General features: G+C 40.9%; 2 protein-coding genes across 3 annotated transcripts in view; both read left to right on the forward strand.

The window, feature by feature from the left end:
- The window catches only part of LOC142759794 (A-kinase anchor protein 7-like), a 160259-nt gene that overhangs the window by 100467 nt on the left and 37167 nt on the right, over positions 1–22625 (forward strand). The gene's annotated exons all lie outside the window — the stretch shown is intronic.
- LOC142759793 (A-kinase anchor protein 7-like) overlaps positions 1–22625 on the forward strand; it is an 84783-nt gene that overhangs the window by 26165 nt on the left and 35993 nt on the right. The gene's annotated exons all lie outside the window — the stretch shown is intronic.

Raw genomic sequence — 22625 nt, forward strand, 5'->3', positions numbered from 1 at the left:
CACCTATCTCTAAAACGGGGTCCCCTAATCACCGTTCTAGATTTTTGTGCTCACGCTGACTTCCGGACACTTCCTAATTACATGGTTGGGAGTTACGGAAACAGCATAACTCGCTGAGCTATGCTGTTTCCGTAACTTCTATAGTAGTGAATGGCAGTTACGGAAGCAATATAGCTCAGCGAGTTACGTTTTTTCCATAACTCCCGACCATGTAATCAGTAAGTGGCCACAGGTGGGACCCGCGTCTATCTGACATTTATGACATATCCTGTCCCTTTAATTATCAACATTTGTATTGTTCAGTCAGTGCATCGCCTGGTAAGTTGCAGGTAATTGAAAGGCACCAGCATTTGATCATCATATAATCAAAATGACGGTATTCATTAGTATTTACTAATGAATTACTTGTTTACAATGCAGCTTTAGAACTGTTTACACCTGTGTCATGGTAAGGCTATGTTTAAATGTGCATTCGGTATTTCCGTTTCTCTGCTGCGTCATAGTAGCAAAGCAACAAAAATACCAGACACACCGATACCGTGCACCACGGACACCACCGGCGGCCAATGAAACCCAGGGTTCCGGCGGGGTATCTGTGGTTTTACCGAAAATAATAGCGTGGATGTGAATGAGGCCTAAAGCGGAAACCACGACACACTGCTGGATATGTTGTACGTCAGATCCCATTATCTTATAATGGGGTATGTCGTGTTATCATGTGAAAGTCATACAATATAAAATAAAATCTGATGGAATCTGCAACCGTGGTTACAAACTTCATTTACACGGTTGTGAATAGAGCCTTAGCTGACCAATAGAATGGCTTGAGGAGAAACTAGATTAACTTCAAGCACTTAAATCTATTACTCATTTCTGCTCTTTTCTCTAATTCCATTTCTGTTACTGCAACTCAACAGTCAAATCATGCCGTTATAAACTACATGTTCTTACACAAAAGCTTAAAAAATAATACCACGGGTTGTTTTTTTTAGCAGATTCCTGCTGTGCACACATATTATCAGATCCAAACCGACATAGTCTTAGCTTGATTAGAAAATCCATCATCCTATGATTCGTTTATAAACGATTGATGTATGATAGATAATACTGATCTGCAATACATCTCTAGGGCTTATATGATTGTTTGATGGGATGCATCAAAAGAGGCATAGATGCTCGTGACAAGAACATAGTTTTGCCTCTATACAAATCACTAGCCAGACCACACATGGAATATTGTGTACAATTTTTTGTAAAATTCCTGATTACGGTCTGGCTTTAACCCCTTAAAGAGGCTCTGTCACCAGATTTTGCAACCCCTATCTGCTATTGCAGCAGATCGGCGCTGCAATGTAGATTACAGTAACGTTTTTATTTTTAAAAAACGAGCATTTTTGGCCAAGTTATGACCATTTTCGTATTTATGCAAATGAGGCTTGCAAAAGTACAACTGGGCGTGTTGAAAAGTAAAAGTACAACTGGGCGTGTATTATGTGCGTACATCGGGGCGTGTTTACTACTTTTACTAGCTGGGCGTTGTGTATAGAAGTATCATCCACTTCTCTTCAGAACGCCCAGCTTCTGGCAGTGCAGACACAGCCGTGTTCTCCAGAGATCACGCTGTGTCGTCACTCACAGGTCCTGCATCGTGTCAGACGAGCGAGGACACATCGGCACCAGAGGCTACAGAGGCTACAGATGATTCTGCAGCAGCATCGGCGTTTGCAGGTAAGTCGATGTAGCTACTTACCTGCAAATGCTGATGCTGCTGCAGAATCAACTGTAGCCTCTGGTGCCGACACGATGCAGGACCTGTGAGTGACGTCACAGATCTGCACTGCCAGAAGCTGGGCGTTCTGAAGAGAAGTGGATGATACTTCTCGTCAGAAAGCCCAGCTAGTAAAAGTAGTAAACACGCCCCGATGTACGCACATAATACACGCCCAGTTGTACTTTTACTTTTCAACACGCCCAGTTGTACTTTTGCAAGCCTCATTTGCATAAATACGAAAATGGTCATAACTTGGCCAAAAATGCTCGTTTTTTAAAAATAAAAACGTTACTGTAATCTACATTGCAGCGCCTATCTGCTGCAATAGCAGATAGGGGTTGCAAAATCTGGTGACAGAGCCTCTTTAAGGACGCAGCCACTTTTGGACCAAATGACACAGCCTCATTTTTTAAATCTGACGTGTCATTTTATGTGATAATAACTCCGGAATGCTTTTACCTATGCCAGCGATTCTGAGAATGTTTTCTCGTGACATATTGTACTTTATGTTAGTAAAAAATGTGGTCGATAAATTCAATATTTTTTGTGAAAAACACCCAAATTTTGAGAAATTTTGCAAAAATTAACATTTTTCTAAATTTAAATGTATCTGCTTGTAAGAGAGATCGTTCTACCACACAAAATAGTGACTAGTTAGCATTTCCCATATGTCTACTTTATGTTTGCATCATTTTTTGAACATCCTTTTAGTTTTCTAGGACGTTACAAGGCTTATAAGTTTAACAGCAATTTCTCACATTTTCAAGAAAATTTCGAAAGGCTATTTTTTTAGGGACTAGTTCAGATCTGAAGTAACTTTGAGGGTCTTATATATTAGGAACCCCGACAAATCACCCCATTTTAAAAACTGCACCCCTTAAAGTATTCAAAACAGCATTTAGAAAGTTTCTTAACCCTTTATGCGTTTCACAGGAATTAAAGCAAGGTGGAAGGGAAATTTGCAAATTTCATTTTTTTTTTGCAGAAATTCCATTTTAATCCATTTTTCCTGTAATACTGAAGGTTTTTACCAGAGAAACACAACTTAATATTTATTGCCCTGATTCTGCAGTTTTTAGAAATATCCCACATGTGGCCCTAGTGTGCTACGGGCCTGAAACAAAGGCCCCAGTAGCAAAGGAGCACCTAGTGGATTTTTCGGCCTTCCTTTTCTTAAATTATATTTCAGGCACCATGTCAGGTTAGAAGAGGTCTTGTGGTGCAAAAACAAAGGAAACCCCCCAAAAGTGACTCCATTTGGGAAGCTACACCCCTAGAGGAATTCATCTAGGGGTGTAGTGAGCATTTTGACCACACAGGTATTTAATTAGAATTTGGCAGTGAAAATGGAAAAATTACATTTTATCCAATAAGATGTAGCTTTACCTCAGAATTTTTAATTTTTTCAACAAATAAATGAGGAAAAGCACCCCAACATTTGTAAAGCAACTTCTCCAGAGTACGGAAATACCCAACATGTGGTCATGAACTGCTGTTTGGGCAAGCGGCAGGACTCAGAAGGGAAGGCACACCATTTAGCTTTTGGAGTACAGATTTTGCTGGTTTGATTTCTCGGCACCATGTCGCATTTGTAAAGCTCCTAAGGTACCAGTACAGTGGAAACCCCCCAAAAGTGACTCCATTTGAAAAACTACACCCCTAGAGGAATTCAACTAGGGGTGTAGTGAGCATTTTGACCCCCCCCCAGGTGTTTCATAGATTACATTAGAATTGGGCAGTAAAAATAGAAAATTAAAAAAAAAAATTCCCACGAAGACGTAGCTTTAGGTCAAAATGTTTCATTTTCTCATCAAATAAAGGAGAAAAAGCACCATAACATTTGTAAAGCAACTTCTCCAGAATATGGAAATACCCCATATGTGGTAATTAATGTATGAATACACATCAGGGCTCAGAATAGAAGGAGCGCCATTTGGCTTTTGGAGAGCAGATTTTGCTGGATTGGTTTTTGTGCACCATGTCACTTTTGCAAAGCCCCTTAGGTACCAGTACAGTGGAAACTACCCAAAAGTGATTCCATTTGGCAAACTACACCCATTGAGGAATTCATCTAGGGGGGTAGTGAGCATTTTGACCCCACAGGTGTCTCGTAGATTTTATTAGAAATGGGCAGTGAAAATGAAAAATTACATTATTTTCCAATAAGACGTAGCATTAGTTAAAAAATTTTCATTTTCTCAACAAATAAAGGAGAAAAAGCACCGTAACATTTGTAAAGCAACTTCTTCTTCAGAGTAGGGAAATACCCCACACGTGGTCATAAACTGATATTTGGACACACAGAAAGGCTCTAAGGGGAAGGAGCGCTATTTAGTATTTGGAGTGGAGATTTTCCAAGACTCGTTTTTTGACACCATGTTGCATTAAGCTATATATGCCAGTACAGTGGTACCCCCGAAAAATTACCCCATTTTGGAAACTAGATCCCTCAAAGAATTTATCTAGGGGTGTAGTGAGCATTTTGACCGCGCAAGTGTTTTGCAAAAATGAGTAAACAATAGATGTTGCAGATTGAAATTGCTGTTTTCCTCAGATATGCCATTTCCGTGCCCAATGTGTTGTGCCCAGCTTGTAACACCGTAGACACACATCCCATAAATTGTTAAGTGGGTTCTCCAGAATACAGCAATACCCAATATGTGGTCATAAATTGCCGTTTGTGCACACTGCCAGGCTCAGTTGGACCACCATTTGGCTTTTGAAGCGCAGATTTTGCTTGGTGTTTTACTGGTATTTCAGCTTATAATGTGGGGGCATATGTAAGCTGGGCGGAGTACATCAGGGTATATATAAGCTGGGCGGAGTACATCAGGGTATATGTAAGCTGGGTGGAGTACATCAGGGTATATGTAAGCTGGGCGGAGTACATCAGGGTATATGTAAGCTGGGCGGAGTACATCAGGGTATATGTAAGCTGGGCGGAGTGCATCAGGGCATAATAGGATGATTTAATAATTGGGTGAATGAATAATCCATGGATTGGTGCGGTACGCTTTGAACCAATCCTTTATTCACTGGCCGGGTTTTTGGGGTATTATACAAAATATCTGCGCTCCAGTATTGCCTAAATCTTTGACTTCTTCACTAGCCCTATAAACTGCACAAGGCCCTAAAGTTTCGTCATCTCCGCTGCATCTACAGGGTCCACCTGTGGGGTCCAGCAAATGACGATGTGGGGTATTTAGTGAAATTCCACTGGACCTAAAAAATTAGTCTGGGCCGTCATTTAGCATCATTTTGCATCATTGCGTTTTGAGAGTCATAACATGTTATTTTTCCGTTGACGGAGCTGTGTGAGGGCTTGTTTTTTGTGGAACGAGCTGTCATTTTTATTGGTTCCATTTTGGGGTACATGCGTTTTTTTTTTATCACTATTTATTCCATTTTTTGGGAGATGAGGAAACCCAAAAACAGCAATTCTAGCACGTGTTCACCGTGCAGTATAAACAACATGTTAACTTCATTCTGCGGGGCGATACGATTACAGCGACACCAAATTTATATATTTTTTTTTTACGTTTCACTACGTTCCCACAATAAAAATACTCTTTTCTAAAAAAAAAATCATGTTTTAGTGTCACCATTTCCTGACAGCCATAACTTTTTTAATTTTTAGTTGATATCGCTGCGGGAGGGCTAGTTTTATGCGTGACGAACTGTAGTTTCTATTGGTACCATTTTGCGTTACTTGCAACTTTTTGATCACTTTTTATTACATTTTTTTTTAGACAAGATGACCAAAAAATAAATATTAAAAATGTTTACGGTGTTCACCGTGCGGTAAAAATAATGTGATATTTTTTTATAGATCACGCCGTTCCGAACGTGGAGATACCTATTATGTATATATTTTTTTTCAGGTTTTCATTTTTTTTCTAATAATAAAGGAGTTGATCAGGGAATCAGGGCAAGTGTTGTTTTTATTAGTTAAAACTTTTATTTATTTATTTTTCCATAACATTTTTATTTACTTTTTTCACATTTTTTTATTACACTTACCTGGGGACTGGAAGATCTGGTCTTCTGATCCCCGGTACAATACACTGCACTACTTATGTAGTGCAGTGTATTGTAACTGTCATTCTTCATCTGACAGTTAGCCTATTACGTCATGCCTTGTGGTTCCACACAGCAATGCAGCTGCTTGCTGTGTATATCCTCGTACTTGATGCTCTAGATCTCCAGCAAGGGAGAAAAAAGGGAGATAGTGCACTACCTTTGGGAAACTAGAAATTCCACGAGTTTATTCCATACTTGCAAAAACAGATATAGGTAAAAGCATAAGATAAGCTCTTGCATTACGCCAAATAATGCAACCCTGATTCCCCTGGGGCATCATGATTTTTATGCCTTGCTGGAGATCTAGAACATCAAGTACGAGGATATACACAGCAAGCAGCTGCGTTGCTGTGTGGAACCACAAATAACAGCGAGATACACTCACCAGTGGAAATTTGGATCGTCTTTTCTGCATGCTAGCTGGGGAAGGTCAAACCCTTGATGGACACTTCAGACTTTACATCCACAACCGTCTGAGCGGTAAAAAACTATCAATTTGTCTTAATAAATATGTTGCCTCTTAGTCCAACTTTTCTTTATATGAAGTGGCAAACGCTTTTTAAGAGATGTGTGGCATCTTTCGGCCGGCTGTGCACCATCCATTCCCCTCCTTTCCCATCGGTAATAAGAAAAATGAAGTATACTCACCTCTTCTCCCATCTAGGACCCTTCAGACTTCTTCAGCATAAGGCATGCGACGCAGCACTTACGTCATCAGTACTGAGTCACAGACAATGTCCTGATGCTTCCCGGCCTCAGTACGTTGTATGAGCCGCGTTATGTTGAGGGGACCCGGAGGGGAGAAAAGCATCGGTTAGGTGAGCTTTTTTTTTTCCTAGGGGGGTAGTCTGATTGGGGGAGCAAGGTATGGGGCCCAGCACATGCCACTCCCTGGCTACGCCCCACAGCTAGGAGCTGGTGTAAATTTCCATTCTAATTTATGCCAGTTTTCTGGCAAAAATTACAATAAGATTGTCGGGCCGCTGTTGCAAATTGCGTCTTTTAGGCCCTTTTGGGACTTTTCTACGCCAAACCGGTTGATAAGTTCCCACTTTATTTTTAATTAGTTTACAAGGTCATTATTAAAGGATGAAAAATTATGAATATTTTAGAAGGTTATTTCAGTACCGGGCTATTTTGCACTTTGAGGACCAGACACCATTTAGCCATTTTTAGCTGGAGTTAAACGGCTATAACTTTTTTATTTGGGCTAGCCACGTGATTTTTGCGACATTTTTCATAGACAATGCAGGTTTCTTTTTTTTTTTTTACACATCCTTTTACTATTGTAGAATTTTTAGGCGTAGGCCTCATGCACACGACCGTGGCTATGTGCACGGCCGTGATTTTCGGGTCGGCCGGCAGCGGAATGTCACCCGCGAGCCGCCCGCAAATCACGGGCAATGCACATGGCCGCGGCCATTATTTTCAATGAGCCCGGACTGCAGAACATGGCCGTAATAAGACATGTCCGTTCTTTCTGCAGTACGGGCTCCCAGGCCATGCACGGACTGTAAAAACTACGGTCGTGTTCATGGCCACATAGAAATGAATGGGGCCGCAATTCTCCCGTGGATTTTCGGGGGAATTGCGGCCGCAAAACCACGTTCGTGTGCATGAAGCCTTAGAGTTTGAAAATAATAGTAAAAAAATATTTTTTCTGGTAATATTATAATTTTACCCTTAAATAGACCTTTTATTTGTGATTGTCATTGTCTACCGTAAATTTTGATATATTACATGTCTATTTTAGGGTAAATGGTTCAGGGCTATCGTTACGACAATGATTAGCGTGGGGGATTTCTTTTTTTGGGGTTGGTATTTTATGTGTATTTATTATTTTGTTTATTTGCACTTTATTTTATTTTTATTATTATGATCTGTACCTCAAAGTTCAGAATAGACCTTGTTTTTCCACTGTAACTGGGGCTGTACAGCAGTCCCAGTTACAGGGGAAATCAGCCCTCTTATAATGACTTGTCACTAATAAGGCTGTGCAGGGTCTAGTTAGACCCAGCAGCAGTGTCCCACTAAGGGCATCCCGGTGATCATGTGACCAGTGACATGATCACCGGGACCTATAGAGACAGCGCCGCTGCCTCTATTCTATACATAGCACTCATTGAGCGCTGTGTGTACAAGCGATCAGAGAAGATAGAAGCAGTGAAAACGCGTGCAATAGACCTACTATGGCGTGAGTTTTAAGTATCTCGCCCGCCGGCCTTATAAATACAGTAGACTGTCAGGAACTAGTTAAAATACCCTCAAATATCTGGCAGAGATCAGGCTTACCAATTGATAGTAACCTGGTTCTACCCTTTACCCATCCTAAATAATGGTACAATATTTGTCACATGCTAATCCTGCGGAACTGATCCTGTTAAAAGTGAATCTAAGAAAATAAGATCTCAATTATCAAACTCAATTAATTTAAAAAAAAATAAAAATAGCTTACATTGTCACCTGGCTTTATCAATATTTAATTTACTCAACAAACCATTAATGTTTGATGGTAAGGGTCCAAACTCTGGGACTCCTGCCGATCAGCACTTGAAGCGGTCTCCATTGTTTACACTGGTGTAGCTACACATCTGTACGTGTGGCTATGGCTAGTGCTGCAGTTCATCCCATTCACTTGGAAGTCAGCACCAATTGATCAAACATTTATGGCCTATCCTGAGCATTGGCCATCAGTTTTTGTCCCAGAGAACCCCTTTCTCATCTTTATCTTTGTTCTCTACTTGTGTAGTTATCTTTTAGAGAGAAAACATTATCAGATTTTTTTAGGATCTATGTGCTTAAATAATTTTGGTAACTTTTTGAATGTCAGCAATTCATATTTCTGTGCCCAATTTAGGGTCTGAGCGCATCACATTTTTGGTCTACGTTTAATGTATTTGCCGGGAACAGCTCCCGACATATACCTTAAACTAAGACAGTAGCATCCTTCACCATAGAATTTAATGGTTTTCGTTAAACGTATGTCATGAACACTCATGACCATGTGCATGACGTATGCATTACACAGATACCATTACAGTCTATGGGTGACAAATGCCATTGTTAGGCGTCCGTTTAACACATTCATCGTCCACAGGGTATAATTCTATCAGTTTAACGTGTACATCATAAAAGGCTATTGAAAAGCACATGACATATACATTAAACATATACCTGTGAGGCATGCCATATAGTGACAAACGTCACCAATAGATTTCCATGTTAAAAAAAATCTATATCGTACCGAATCCCACGGATGGAAAAGTGTAGTCCCAAAAAAATGGTATACTGATTAGGGTTGTCACGATACCAGAATTTGGACTTCAATACCGATGCTTTGTGTAGAATTGCGATTCTCGATACAAAAAGGATGCATTGCCAACAATAAAAAAAAAAGAAAGTTCTTACATTTCCTGATGTGAGGCACACGGTGTGATGAATTTTGAACCTCCATGTGCCTCACATTAATAGTAACTTACCCGATCATGTTTCTCATAGTCATAATGGACAACATTGGGTTAATGTGTGAGAGACATGATGGTATTAATTACTATTAATGTGAGGTGCATGGAGGTTCAAAATTCATAATACCATGTGCCTCACATTAATAAGTGAAAGAAAACTGTTTTTATTTAATTTGTTTTACAGCATACACATCATAAATTATGCTATAAATTTCTTGTGCAGATTATTACGGTCGTGACTATACCAAACATGTGTATATTTTTTGTATTGAGACTTTTTTTAAATTTTAATGTTCTGGTATATATCTATATGCCAATACATTAGCCTGTGAGCTGATAGTACACAGGCAGTTGTTAGGACATACCTAAATATGCTCTAACAACAAGAAATATGGTCAGTCAGCCCTGGGGTCCTTCAATGGACTCTGGGCTGTCTGCCCATATATGGTATGTCCCTCGATCGCGTCAGAGGGATTCCGTTTGACGCGATCAAAGGGGTATCCCACTTTCTCATTTTCCCATTGAATTCTGCTTTGATCGCGGCATTCAAGAGAATAGCTGCAGAAGAGCGAGGCTGCAGCTGTGTAATACAGTCATTGCTCGCTCCTGATCGTGCACGCACACTTGTGCCCGCACGGTCATCATGATGTGATGCGGCCGGCGCTGCACTAATGAGCAGTAAGCACTGAAGACAGAACGTGGGGGTGTTTTGCAGTACACCTGCCATGTTCTCTGTCTTCAGGGCCAGCGGCGCGACTCATTAGTGCAGCGCCAGCCACATCATACCTTGCTACTGACTAAATTCATATATTACAATGCTAAGCTGTATGGCTGCACAGCTTAGCATCGAAGTACATGAATTAATGGTATTGAACCGTTTGAGGGTGCACGGCATCGAAATAGTGTCAATATTTCAATGCATCATGCAACTCTAATACTGATATATACAAGCCCAAAGGACACTCTTTTGGTCTCTGTCTAATGGTGATCTATGAACACGTGTAGAGAGCTTTCCCGATGTATGTGCTAAACGTAGGGCTATAATATAGTGTGCACAGAGCGTTCGCTAACTTGATTTAATTTTCACATTTCCCGTTGATATCCTTTTTCTCATTTTTAGTATCTTCACCCTTCAATGGATCAAATTATCTACATTTTTAAGTTACTATATCTAAGACTTTACTATTTAGCCCTATTGGTTTGCTATCATTATCGTTTCCCATTTTCTATGCAATACCAGTTTACAAGACTACGTTTTTCACTTAGTTGACTGAACTTTTCTTTTTTTTAAATTCCAGGTTTTTGCAGCTCCACATTTTACCATTTTATTTCATATCATATTAAAACTTATATTGTGTTTACTGCTGCCCAGGTGTTAGCAGACCTGACCTCCTGGCATAAAGTATATTGAAACTATTTTATTGTTAAATAGACTGAGAAAGCAGGGAAAACTGGTTTTCCTCTCATCTAGGTACCCATAAAATTGTTTACCTTGCATGCTGCTAGTATAACTTCTATTAATAATATCGTCCCGGCTTAGAAATACCTAGAGCTGGTTCATAAATAGGAAACAAAGTCCACAACTGTCATGTCTTGAAGAAAGACAATTTGTATAACGTTCAAATCCACATCTTAACCTCCAAGTGCAATGAGAAATAATCCAAAGGACACAGAATCCAGGCTCCTGTACTGTAATGTAAGTTTGGGAATTGTCAATTAAATAAATCGATATTCGAGTTACTGATGTTTTTAAATAATAGCATCTATTAAATATCTTAATAGTTCTAATCTAGAGGGTACACTAGAACGAACAAACAACCCCCTAAACTTACAAACTGGGTACCATAAGGATCAATACTTCCCACGTACTTGATTGGCTGAAGGGGTAAACCCAACTGACTTCATGACTCATTTAGAAGAAATGTGTGATAGAGCTCATCAGATGATACCTCTCGGCCAATCATATGAAAGAGTGCTCTACTTTACGTGCAGCCCGTACTAACCTATGGCGTGTTTATTCAAATCTTCTAAAATATGCCTTAAATAAAGACATCTATGTGGCCACCACTACACAACCTCTAGGTTTTGACACCTTTTTCACACCTCTGAATAGTAAATATTCCTATACATGTAATGATATGTCCCATTTTGGTGTCTGGGAAAATCGTATGACAACCAAGTGGAATCTTATAATAAAATGCCTTGCACCCTACTGCGGTGTATTTACCCTTCAGATGCCCTGGCTGCATTTGTTGTGGCCACCTTCTCAGTTGCGAACTACTTCACATGTAATATAATATCCTTGTAGTTAGTCAGTATTTTTTATGCAGACGCTTGCGTAACTTATTACAGTGCTGATCAGTTATCGTTTGTGATACAGTTGATAGTTGTAGCGTTTTCTATGCTGACTGCCAATTGGCTCAATACGGCATTGCCCATTTGTTACGGCCAACTCTGGCTTCAGCTGCAGTCATGTAGAGGACAAAAAGGCACCATTCCTGTGAATGAAACTTTGGGAACAAGCTTCATAAGTCTAGAGAAAAGCTTTTTAGTATTTTCTTGGTGTTTGATTTAAACATGCCCTAATAGTGTATATGGAATGTTATTGACCAAAGCGGATCCCCCTTCCCTTTCTCTAATAAAGTTGTGAATTCTAAGGTCTTGACATTATAGCCCACAGTTCATAAGAGTCAAGTAGAGTAGTTTTTGCATATCAGAAAAAGAAGATTAGTATACAGTATGCTAGCAATGGAAAATAGTATTGATTGTTTTTCAGGTTTGTTTGTGGGTTTTTTTTTTCTCTTTTCCTTTTACCTAAATATATACCTGACCTCCGATCACTGGTGATGGTTATGTTATGTACCAAGCATAAATTATTTTTTGTTATCATGACCATAAATAAATTGACCTTTATTATATTCTGATCATTATCATGCTGCCTTCACTATACCACTAGACCAATTACACGCTATTTCCCACTTACACTTCCTCATTAGTCATAGCTTTTTACAAGGTTCAGCCAGATACAGCAAAATATGTGCGGAAATGGAAATTCAAACGGTTAAACTTCGACTTTCAATTCACTACAAGAATGAAAGCAGAGACTTTCCAGTGTCACATGTATGAAACATTGTAATAAATGACTGCTCCTAATTACTAATATCCTGCTCTGGGTGGATATTTCTTCCTGGAGAGAATGGTTATTATTTATAATATAGGTTCTGCGACTGTTTTAGTCTTTGTATGTTCTAAGGATTGTGTTATAGCAAAGGGTATACGTAGCACAGAGGCAGACATTGCAGCTACTATGGGGCCCTTAGAGGTTATTGGTTAGACTCCCCGCTCCAGGGGAACTACATTGTTAAATATAGTATCAAGAGGGTGAATGTATTTTAGTTAAAACTTTACTTTTAATAGTATAGTTGCAAAAAGTATAGACCAAACAAGTTGTAGTCAAACAATACACACAAAGATATGCAAGAAACAGTGGGGGTAAGGACTACATATAGTTTTTTCATACAGTCGACTGATGTGTCATTCATTATACAATATACAGTAATTTGTAACTGCGATGCAAAAATGTATGCGAATTGCCTTTTAGTACAGGGTGGTTATATGTAGTGCTTACCCCCACCTTGATTGATCTCTACTTTTTGCAACTATACTAATTAAAAGTTAAGTTTTAACTGAAATAGGTCAAAATGGGCCGTGTCCCTAAGGGGTTAAGCTGGAGGTAAATAACACAAGATCCCACCACTGACAATAGTTGATGGGTACAGCTCAGTGCCCCGTCCCTGTACAGTGACCTCTGCACATGTCACAGAGCATGGCCACAGTTTTTCCATCAAAGTCTATGGGTAATTTTCTGGTTCTTTTACACGTGAAGATAAATTTCAAAAAAACAATTGCCGATTGACCATATAGAGAGTTGTTAAAGGAGTTTTCCCACTGTCAAAACTTGCTGCAATTCTACTGCCACCTGTTGCTAAACCCGCTGGGACTCTCCAACATCTGTTCCAAACCTCCAGAGTCTGGGCGGGCTATGTGCATTATGCCGTGATGCCGATCTCGCAATTCACTGCAACCCTTCATGCAACAGTCAATCATAGAAAAGATCTACATCTCTGCGCATGCTCAGAGGAGCATGTTCGCACCAAGCGGGCTTCAAGGAGAGGTGTACTGTGCAGGTGTGACCACCGAATTACAGTGACGCGGGCAGATGTTACCTTGGTCAGCTGCTTTAAAAAAACGACATCAGGCACAAGTAATTCCTTAACTTAAAGGGAATGTGTTGTTAGCAAAAAATGTATATTTTTTTTTAGTTAAACAATTAGTGTGTAGGTGATTAAACATTGTTCTAATTTTTTTTATTTTTTTCACGAGTCAGGAAATATTATAAATTAGATTCTAATTTATAATATTTCCCAGCACTTGTCACTAGATGGAGCAATTCCCAAAATTGCAGCATTGCATGTGGTAAAGCAACCACATTGCTTTATGCTGCAAAATTGGGAAAAAATCCCTCGCTCTAGTGAGCTCTCAGAATCCCCCCCTCCTTTATCCTGGCTAGTGGCGGGAGAAACGAGGGGATTGAACGGTCTAACCTCCTACACTGTGTGTCGCCATTTTTTGAGCTAACACAGTGTAGAAGGTTAACATACAGTAGTAAACACACTGAAACACGAACATACATAGAAATCACTTACCTGCTCCTGTCGCCGCCGCTCCCTCCGGTCCGTCCGCTCCGTCTGCTGCCGCTGCTCCAAGTGCACAAGTCCGGAAGCCGCGACCGGAAGTAGTAATCTTACTGTCCGGCCGCGACTTCCGGTCTACAGGAAAATGGCGCCGGACGGCGCTCAGTTCAACTTGGACTGTGTGGGAGTTCACACACAGACGGCGTACACCATAGTGGATGGAACGGGCCACGTTCGCATTCACTATGGGACTGTAGCTGCCGTATTCCATGTCTGTATGTGTCGTTAATCGAAGGGAAGAAAAAGTGAAAAAATAAAAAAAAGTAACACACAAACACACAAATAAATACAAAATACAAACACACAAATAAATACAAAAGTTTTTTATAAAACACTAACATCAAACTGATATAAAAAAAAATTTTTGGCGCCACTATTCCTTTAATGGTGCATTTTCTAAGATTGATTTAAATGGCCTACAATATATGATTATTTTTAATGAGATATAACTATACTAGTATAGAAAACCTGTTACACGGGTTTGCTAGCAAAATTAATGCAGTGGTCTGTTAATATAAATATAAATGCGCCCCATAGCTGCCCCCACACCATATAATAGCCCCCATAGCTGCCCCCACACAGTATAATGCTTCCTATAGTTGCCCCCACACAGTATAATGCCACCCATACATGCCCCCACACAGTATAATGCCCACCATAGCTGCCCCCACACAGTATAATGCCCCCATATCAGCTCCTCCCACAGTATTATGCCGCTCATATCTGCTCCCACAGTATAATACCCCTCATAGCTGCCCACACAGTATAATGCCCCTCATAGCTGCCCCACACAGTATAATGCCCCCCATAGCTTCCCCCACATAGTATAATGCCCCCCATAGCTTCCCCCACACAGTATAATGCCCTCATAGATTCCCCCACACAGTATAATGCCCTCATAGCTTCCCCCACACAGTATAATGCCCTCATAGCTGCCCCCACACAGCATAATGCTCCCCATAGCTGACCCCACAGTATAATTCCCCCCTCCCTCCCATACACCGTATAATTCCCCCCCTCCCTCCCATACACCATATAATTCCCCCCCTCCCTCCCATACACCATATAATTCCCCCTCTCCCTCCCATACACCATATATTTTCCCCCCTCCCTCCCATACACCGTATAATTCCCCCCCTCCCTCCCATACACCGTATAATTCTCTCCCCTCCCTCCCATACACGTACAATTCCCCCCTCCCATACACCGTATAATTCCCCCCTCCCTCCCATACACCGTATAATTCCCCCCTCCCTCCCATACACCGTATAATTCCCCCCTCCCTACCATACACCGTATAATTCCCCCTCCCTCTCATACACAGTATAATGCCCCCTCCCTCCAATACACCGTATAATGCTCCCATATGTACAGACTAAATAGAAAAATAATAACATACATACTTACCTATCCCCGTTCCCACGACGGGTGGAGGATCTTTTTCCTCCTGTGCACTGTGCTCAGTGTGCTGTGAGTGGCTCGGCGAAGGCAGGCGCTATATAGTGACGTCATTGAGCCTGTCTGCACTGAGTAACTCACATTGCACAGACCGGAGGAGGAGAAGGATCCTCCACCCAACGGGGGAACGGGGATAGGTAAGTATGTATGTTATTATTTTTTTATTAGGTCCGTACATATGGGGGCATTATACTGTGTATGGGAGGCAGATGGGGGCATTATACAGTGTATGGGAGGGAGATGGGGGCATTATACGGTGTATGGGAGGGAGGGGGGCATTATACGGTGTATGGGAGGGAGGGGGGCATTATACGGTGTATGGGAGGGAGGGGGGCATTATACGGTGTATGGGAGGGAGGGGGGCATTATACGGTGTATGGGAGGGAGGGGGGCATTATACGGTGTATGGGAGGGAGGGGGGCATTATACGGTGTTTGGGAGGGGGCATTATACGGTGTATGGGAGGGAGGGGGGCATTATACGGTGTTTGGGAGGGGGCATTATACGGTGTATGAGAGTGAGGGGGGCATTATACGGTGTATGGGAGTGAGGGGAGCATTATACGGTGTATGGGAGGGAGGGGGGCATTACACAGTGTATGGGAGGGAGGGGGGCATTACACGGTGTATGGGAGGGAGGGGGCATTACACGGTGTATGGGAGGGAGGGGGGCATTACACGGTGTATGGGAGGGAGGGGGGCATTACACGGTGTATGGGAGGGAGGGGGCATTACACGGTGTATGGGAGGGAGGGGGCATTATATGGTGTATGGGAGGGAGGGGGGTCATTATACTGTGTATGGGAGGGGGGGGCATTATACTGTGTATGGGAGGGAGGGGGGCATTATACTGTGTATGGGAGGGAGGGGGGCATTATACGCCACTAATCACTCACATCTCCTTCCTCAGTCTTCTGGCTGTGGGCGGAGCTAACTGGTGATTGGGCTGTGGGCGGAGCTCTATGTGAACTTCAGACACCATGTCCTTCTCGGTTATATAATAGATTAGTGGGTTGGGACGTTGATCTAGAGACTTACTCTGATTGCCATATTTGCAGTTGGGTAGGAATTGTTCCCCCTCTTTTGGGGCAATTGGCATCAACCTCATAAGGGTTTTTTTTTTCTTTCTCTGGATCAACATGGTAGGATAAAAGTTTGTGTAGCAAAGAAGAGGAAGGATCCAGCGATGCGTGGTATAAGTGGGGGAAACTCCGTTCCCACTTTATTGGAAAATAATCACACAAAGTAAGAAGAAACACCAGGAGGATGACAAGGTGGTCAGAATGGCAAAACAAAGCCTACGCGTTTCAAGCACTGGCTGTGCTCTTAATCATGGCTAAGACCATGATTAAGAGCACAGCCAGTGCTTGAAACGCGTAGGTTTGCCATTCTGACCACCTTGTCATCCTCCTGGTGTTTCTTCTTACTTTGTGTGATTATTTTCCAATAAAGTGGGAACGGAGTTTCCCCCACTTATACCACGCATCGCTGGATCCTTCCTCTTCTTTGCTACTATTACCTGCCGCGTGCCGTCGCGGTTGATCCGGGCGATATTGGACACAGGAGTGTGGAGCTGGTGAGCTGGAGGTTTCCTCCCATTCCCTTTTCCCTGTTATTATCAATAAAAGTTTGTGCTTAATGGACCTGTTTCTTTTTTCATCTTTAGCAACTAAGTAAGTCACCCCTTTAACATTTGAAAGACGTTACTTTGTATTTAACAATATTTGTATGTTTTTTCATTAATCAATCACTTTTGAGTTTGCTTTTTTTTCGGGCCAACAATTCCACACCTCCTGTCTCATCTGCTAATGACAGGCAGACACCTGTTTACCCAAGGGCATCTACTGCCAACAAGCGATCATTTTTAGGCCATCCTAAAATATTTGACCAATGACAAACGAGCACTGTCTCTCTGATGCTGCAATTGCCTCACACGTTTACACTTGCAAATGATTGCAAACTTTTACGATTTTTTTTTTTTACATGTTAATCGCCCCCTGTAAAAGACCCTTGAGGTTTCTTATGCCATATGGCTTCTATAATGCAAATCCCTGAACTGTTGTGCACAGCTCAGAGTGACCGCTCAAGCAACATGGCTGCCTCTGCAATCATGTACAGAAAATAAAATAGAAAAAATATACGGTCAAAAAATAAAAACAGATTACAAAATGTTTCGTTAAAAAAAACAAGGCGATACATTCCCTTTAAAACCAGAAAGGCCAGAGATATTGAATTTACAGTTTCTGTACCTTGTTTAGGTTTTTTTCATACATATTTTATTATTTACTTTATTGCCTTTTAAAACTCACCTGAGAAACATTATTTCTCTATTGTTCCTGGTGCACTTGTGAAACCTTTCTGCAGTTTTGCCAAGTGTTCGTTAGATCTTACATGTAGTGCTGCAACAACCGGTATTGCAGCTATTTTCCATGACAACCACTTTTTTTTATTATTGAGCCAAAGCCTTGTCTAACTTCTGCTTGGTTTTGAGGCTTACTTGGAAAGATTACATTCTAAACAGAGAGAGGAAGGAAATGTTTTATCTTCTGGTGACGGTAACCTTTAAAGGGATAGTCCACTTTCCATAATCGATGATTGATAAGTTGAAGGCTGAAAATGTTTGGGCCACTGGTCAGTAATAGCAGATGCATCATTCGTGTGATTAAAGCCAGATGTGAACTCTCTTGGCTTTGTCACTAAGGCCTTATTCACACGGACGTGTCCGTTTTGCGCGTGCAAAAAACGCGTTTTGCGCACGCAAAAGGTCCGTGTGTCATCAGCATATGGTTCGCGGCATGATGACACTCTGGTGCTTTTCTGTTTTCATTCGTCTCTTTTACTGCTGTTGCGCGAATAACGCGCGGCACCCGGAGGTGCTTCCGTGTGCCGAGCGCGATTTGCACGCACCTATTGACTTCAACGGGTGCATGCAGCGCGAAACATGGGCAAATATTGGACATGTCATGAGTTTCACGCAGCGCGCATAAGCTGCGTAAAATTCACTGACAGTCTGAACGGCCCCATTCATTAACATAGGTCCGTGCGACGCGCGTGAAAATCACGCGCGTAGCACGGACGTATAACACGTTCATGTGAATAAGGCCTTCCTTAGAAGAGCACAGTTACCTGTTCCCAGCAGTCAGGGAGAAAAAGATGGCAGCTAAGACTCCACACTTGATCCAGATATTTATTTTAATATTTATGTGGTTTGGATGGTGCCAGAAGGGTGAACATTATTATCAAATTCCTGGCCAATAACAGACAAACACAGGGTTTTTTTTTTTTTACTGATTAACCCCTTAAGGACCAGGCCATTTTTCGATTTTTTTATTTTATTTTTTTTTTATTTTAGTTTTTCACTCCCTGCCTTCCATGTGCCATAACTCTTTTATTTTTCCAACAATAGAGTGGTGTTAGATCTTATTTTTTGCAAGAGGAGTTGTAGTTTCTATTGCTAGCATTTAAAGTACCATGTAATGTGCTGGGAAACTAAAAAAAAAATTATTTGCGGGCTAAAATTGGAAAAAACTGTGATTCCTCCATTGTTTTTTGGTGTTTTGTTTTTACGCTTTCACGGCGCAGTATAAACGACAACTTAACTTTATTCTGTGGCTCGATACGATTTCGGTGAGACCAATTTTTTAATAGTTTTTTTTTTTTAAAGTAGTAAAATATAAAAAAATTGTTTTGTTTCATAATATTCCATATCATTCTTATTTTTCCGTGGATTGAGTGGTGTGGGGGCTGATTTTTTGCGGGACGAGCTGTAGTTATTATCGGCACCATTTTTGGTACATACATTTTTTTGATCACTTTTTATTAAAAAAATTTTAGAACGAAGTTGACTAAAAAACAGCGATTTTGGTGTTTTAAACGGTTTATTTTTTTACGGCATTCACCATGCGCAATAAATAACGCGATATTGTAATAGTTCAGACTTTTACGAACGCAGCGGTACCGTTTTTGTTTACTTTTTTATTTTTTACATTACTTTAGACAAAAAATGGGAAAAGTTTTTTTTTTTAACTTTACATTTTTTTAAAATGTTTTGGAACATTAACCCCTTCCCGCTCCTGGATGTACTGTTAGGTCATGGTAACTGCATCATTCACGCTCCATGACCTAATAGTACGTCCTGCATTCATCACAGCGCCGCTCGCGCCGGACACGTACATGAGCAGCGATAGCTGCTGTTTCCGACAGCAGGCTATCACAGCTCAATGTGTCGGGACCAGTCGCGATGGTCCCGCCTCTGCGATCACCGCTATTGGCTAGTCAGTGACTAAGTGGCCAATAGCGGTGAACGCTTTCTTCACGTCTGCTCCCTGACATCAGTTCCTACTGTAACCGCCCTGAACGTCTCTTTTGGAGTTAGTGAGGCGTTCGCAGCGGTTGTGAGCAGACAGAAGTGAAGAAAGGTAAAACAAAGTTACAAAAAACACTTTTTTTTGCTTCCCACCTCCCCCATCCACTACCCACTCCTGTTCCCTTCCTACTTGCGTTCCCCCCACGTATTTGGTCTGTGATCTCCTATCGCTGACCACTTCTCAATCTTCAGGACCAAATTTCTTGGTGCCTGGGGATTATTTTTTCCTTTATTTTCTATATAAAATATATAAAACAAAACAAAAAATAGTTAGTTTAGTCAATTTTGACAATGTAACTGGTTAGTTTAGTGTTAGGGTTAGTTAGTATCAGGGAACCGTCAAAAAGTGTAGTTAGGTATAGCGTCAGGAATCCGTCACCGTAGTTAGGTTTAGCGTCAGGAAGTTCACATAAAATCTAGTTAGGTTTAGCGTCAGGCATCTGTCACCGTAGTTAGGTTTAGTGTCAGGGAAGCTCGGAATAATCTGGATAGGTTTAGTGTCAGCGAAACGTCGCTGTAGTAAGGTTTAGCATTAGGGAAGTTCGCATAAAATCTAGTTAGGTTTAGTGTTAGAAACCCTCGCCCTAGTTAGTTTTGGTGTCAGGGAAGTCCACCTGCTCTCTAAAAACAAAACAAAAAAAACACGCTTTTGTGCTAGTTTGGGTAGTAGCCTATTGCTCCCAGTTATGGAATTATTATTTTTTTGCTATATATACAGTTTGTACGTGTCTAAGCACAACAAACATGTCCTAACGGACATTTACTGCCGAAGAGGCACATTAATTTCTTGCCTCCGACACAGTCTCGTCAGATGGTAAGAGACTGTTTTATTTGTCGACCTCCTCATCCAGTGATGAAGAGGAGGGACCCCCTGGGAGACGCCCCAGGACCACTACCATAGTTAAAACCCCTGAGAGAAGTGACCCCACAAGAATTGATACCCCCTAGCAAAGTGACCCTATATGGACCCCCACACCAGACATTTATGAACCCCAAATCACTGAGTACACGGGCAGCCCAGGGATCAAATTTAACACAGCATGGCTCAGTGAGATGGACTTTTTCAAGTTCTTTATCACTGATGAGTTTATAGAGCTTATGGTGTCCCAGACAAATTTATATGCCCAACAGTATATAACAAAGAACCCCACGTTATTTTATGCCCAATCCCACAGGTGGGATTCCTGTACACGCAGCAGAGTTGGGCAAGTTCTGGGGACTGCTCTTGAACTTGGGGCTTCTGAAAAAGCCATCCATTAGGACCTACTGGAGCACAGACATGTTATACGCTGTGATGTGAGTACAGATGGAAATGAATGGAGAGAAGTGTATGACGCTAATTGGTCAGGGTCATACACTTCTCTTTACAACGCCCACTTCATAAAAAGTTAAAAAACGCCCAGTTGGGCATTAAGAAACTAATTAGCATAAATCTAAAATTGTTCATAACTTGCTCAAAAATGATCGTTTTTCCAAATAAAAACCACTGTTATATACATTACAGCGCCGATCAGATTATGTAGGAGATAGGGCATTTATAATCTGGTAAAAGAGCATCTTTAAGAAACTTTCTAAATGCTGTTTTGAATACTTTGAGGAGTCTAGTTTTTAAAATGGGGTATTTTATGGTGGTTTCTAATGCATAGGCCCCTCAAAACCACTTCAGAACTGAACAGGTACTTTAAAAAAAAAAAGGCCTTTTCTTAACAATATGAGAAATTGGTATTTACGTTCTAAGCCTTGTAACGTCCAAGAAAAAAACTATGCCAATCTAAAGTAGACATATGGGAAATGTTAATTAGTAACTATTTTGTGTGGTATAACCATCTGCCTTACAAGCAGACACATTTAAATTCAGGAAAATTACAATTTTGACAAATTTTCTGTACATTTTTCTATTTTTCACATATAAACACTGAATGTGTTGACCAAATTTGACCACTACCATAAAGCCAAATGTATTCTAGAATCGCTTGGATAGGTAAAAGCATTCCGAAGTTATTACCGTATAAAGTGAAACATGTCAGATTTGAAAAATGGGCTCTGAGCCTTAAGGCCAAAACTAGGCTGCGTCCTTAAGGTGTTAAAAAAACAACTTTATTTAAATATTTTTAACTTTTTTTTTTATTAGTCTCCCTAGGGGACCTGAACAAGCCTATTATTGAATCGCTTGCATGATTGTCATACTCACAGTCTCCTTTGAAGCCCTGCCAAAGGCGTCACACACAGCGGTTACCCGCCAATCTTACAGCGCCATCCACGCAAGACCAGCATTGACTAAAGTGCCTGAGGAAGGTCAAGGTGTTGACCGAAACGTCGCACTATCACTGGCTACAAATAAATAAATTATTTGCTTCGATAAATAATTCCATATTGGTGTGCATAGTACTTCTTTTCTCTACTAGATCGGGTTGGGCCCCTACTCATGCACCCACACCATTACCTAGTGCTATCCGAACCTTGCAACTAACTATATTTAGCCAGTACCATTGGATTATTTCCAGGGATGGAGAAAAATAGCAGTGGTTTGAGTTAGAGATAAATGTATCCTACTTAAAATCCTTAAAGATAAACAGCCAAAGAATGACTGTAGGAATGTGACAAGAATAGAAACATTCCTTCATTCACATAACAAAACAATGCAATCTATGCTCTTTACACTCATCTCTAAGCTCTGGCTGTGAATTTTGGCAGTCTTTGTCAGATTGCTCTACAAATAATATTTATTTGTGT

The sequence above is a fragment of the Rhinoderma darwinii genome, chromosome 4 (assembly GCF_050947455.1).
Source record: "Rhinoderma darwinii isolate aRhiDar2 chromosome 4, aRhiDar2.hap1, whole genome shotgun sequence".
Taxonomy (NCBI): Eukaryota; Metazoa; Chordata; class Amphibia; order Anura; family Rhinodermatidae; genus Rhinoderma; species Rhinoderma darwinii.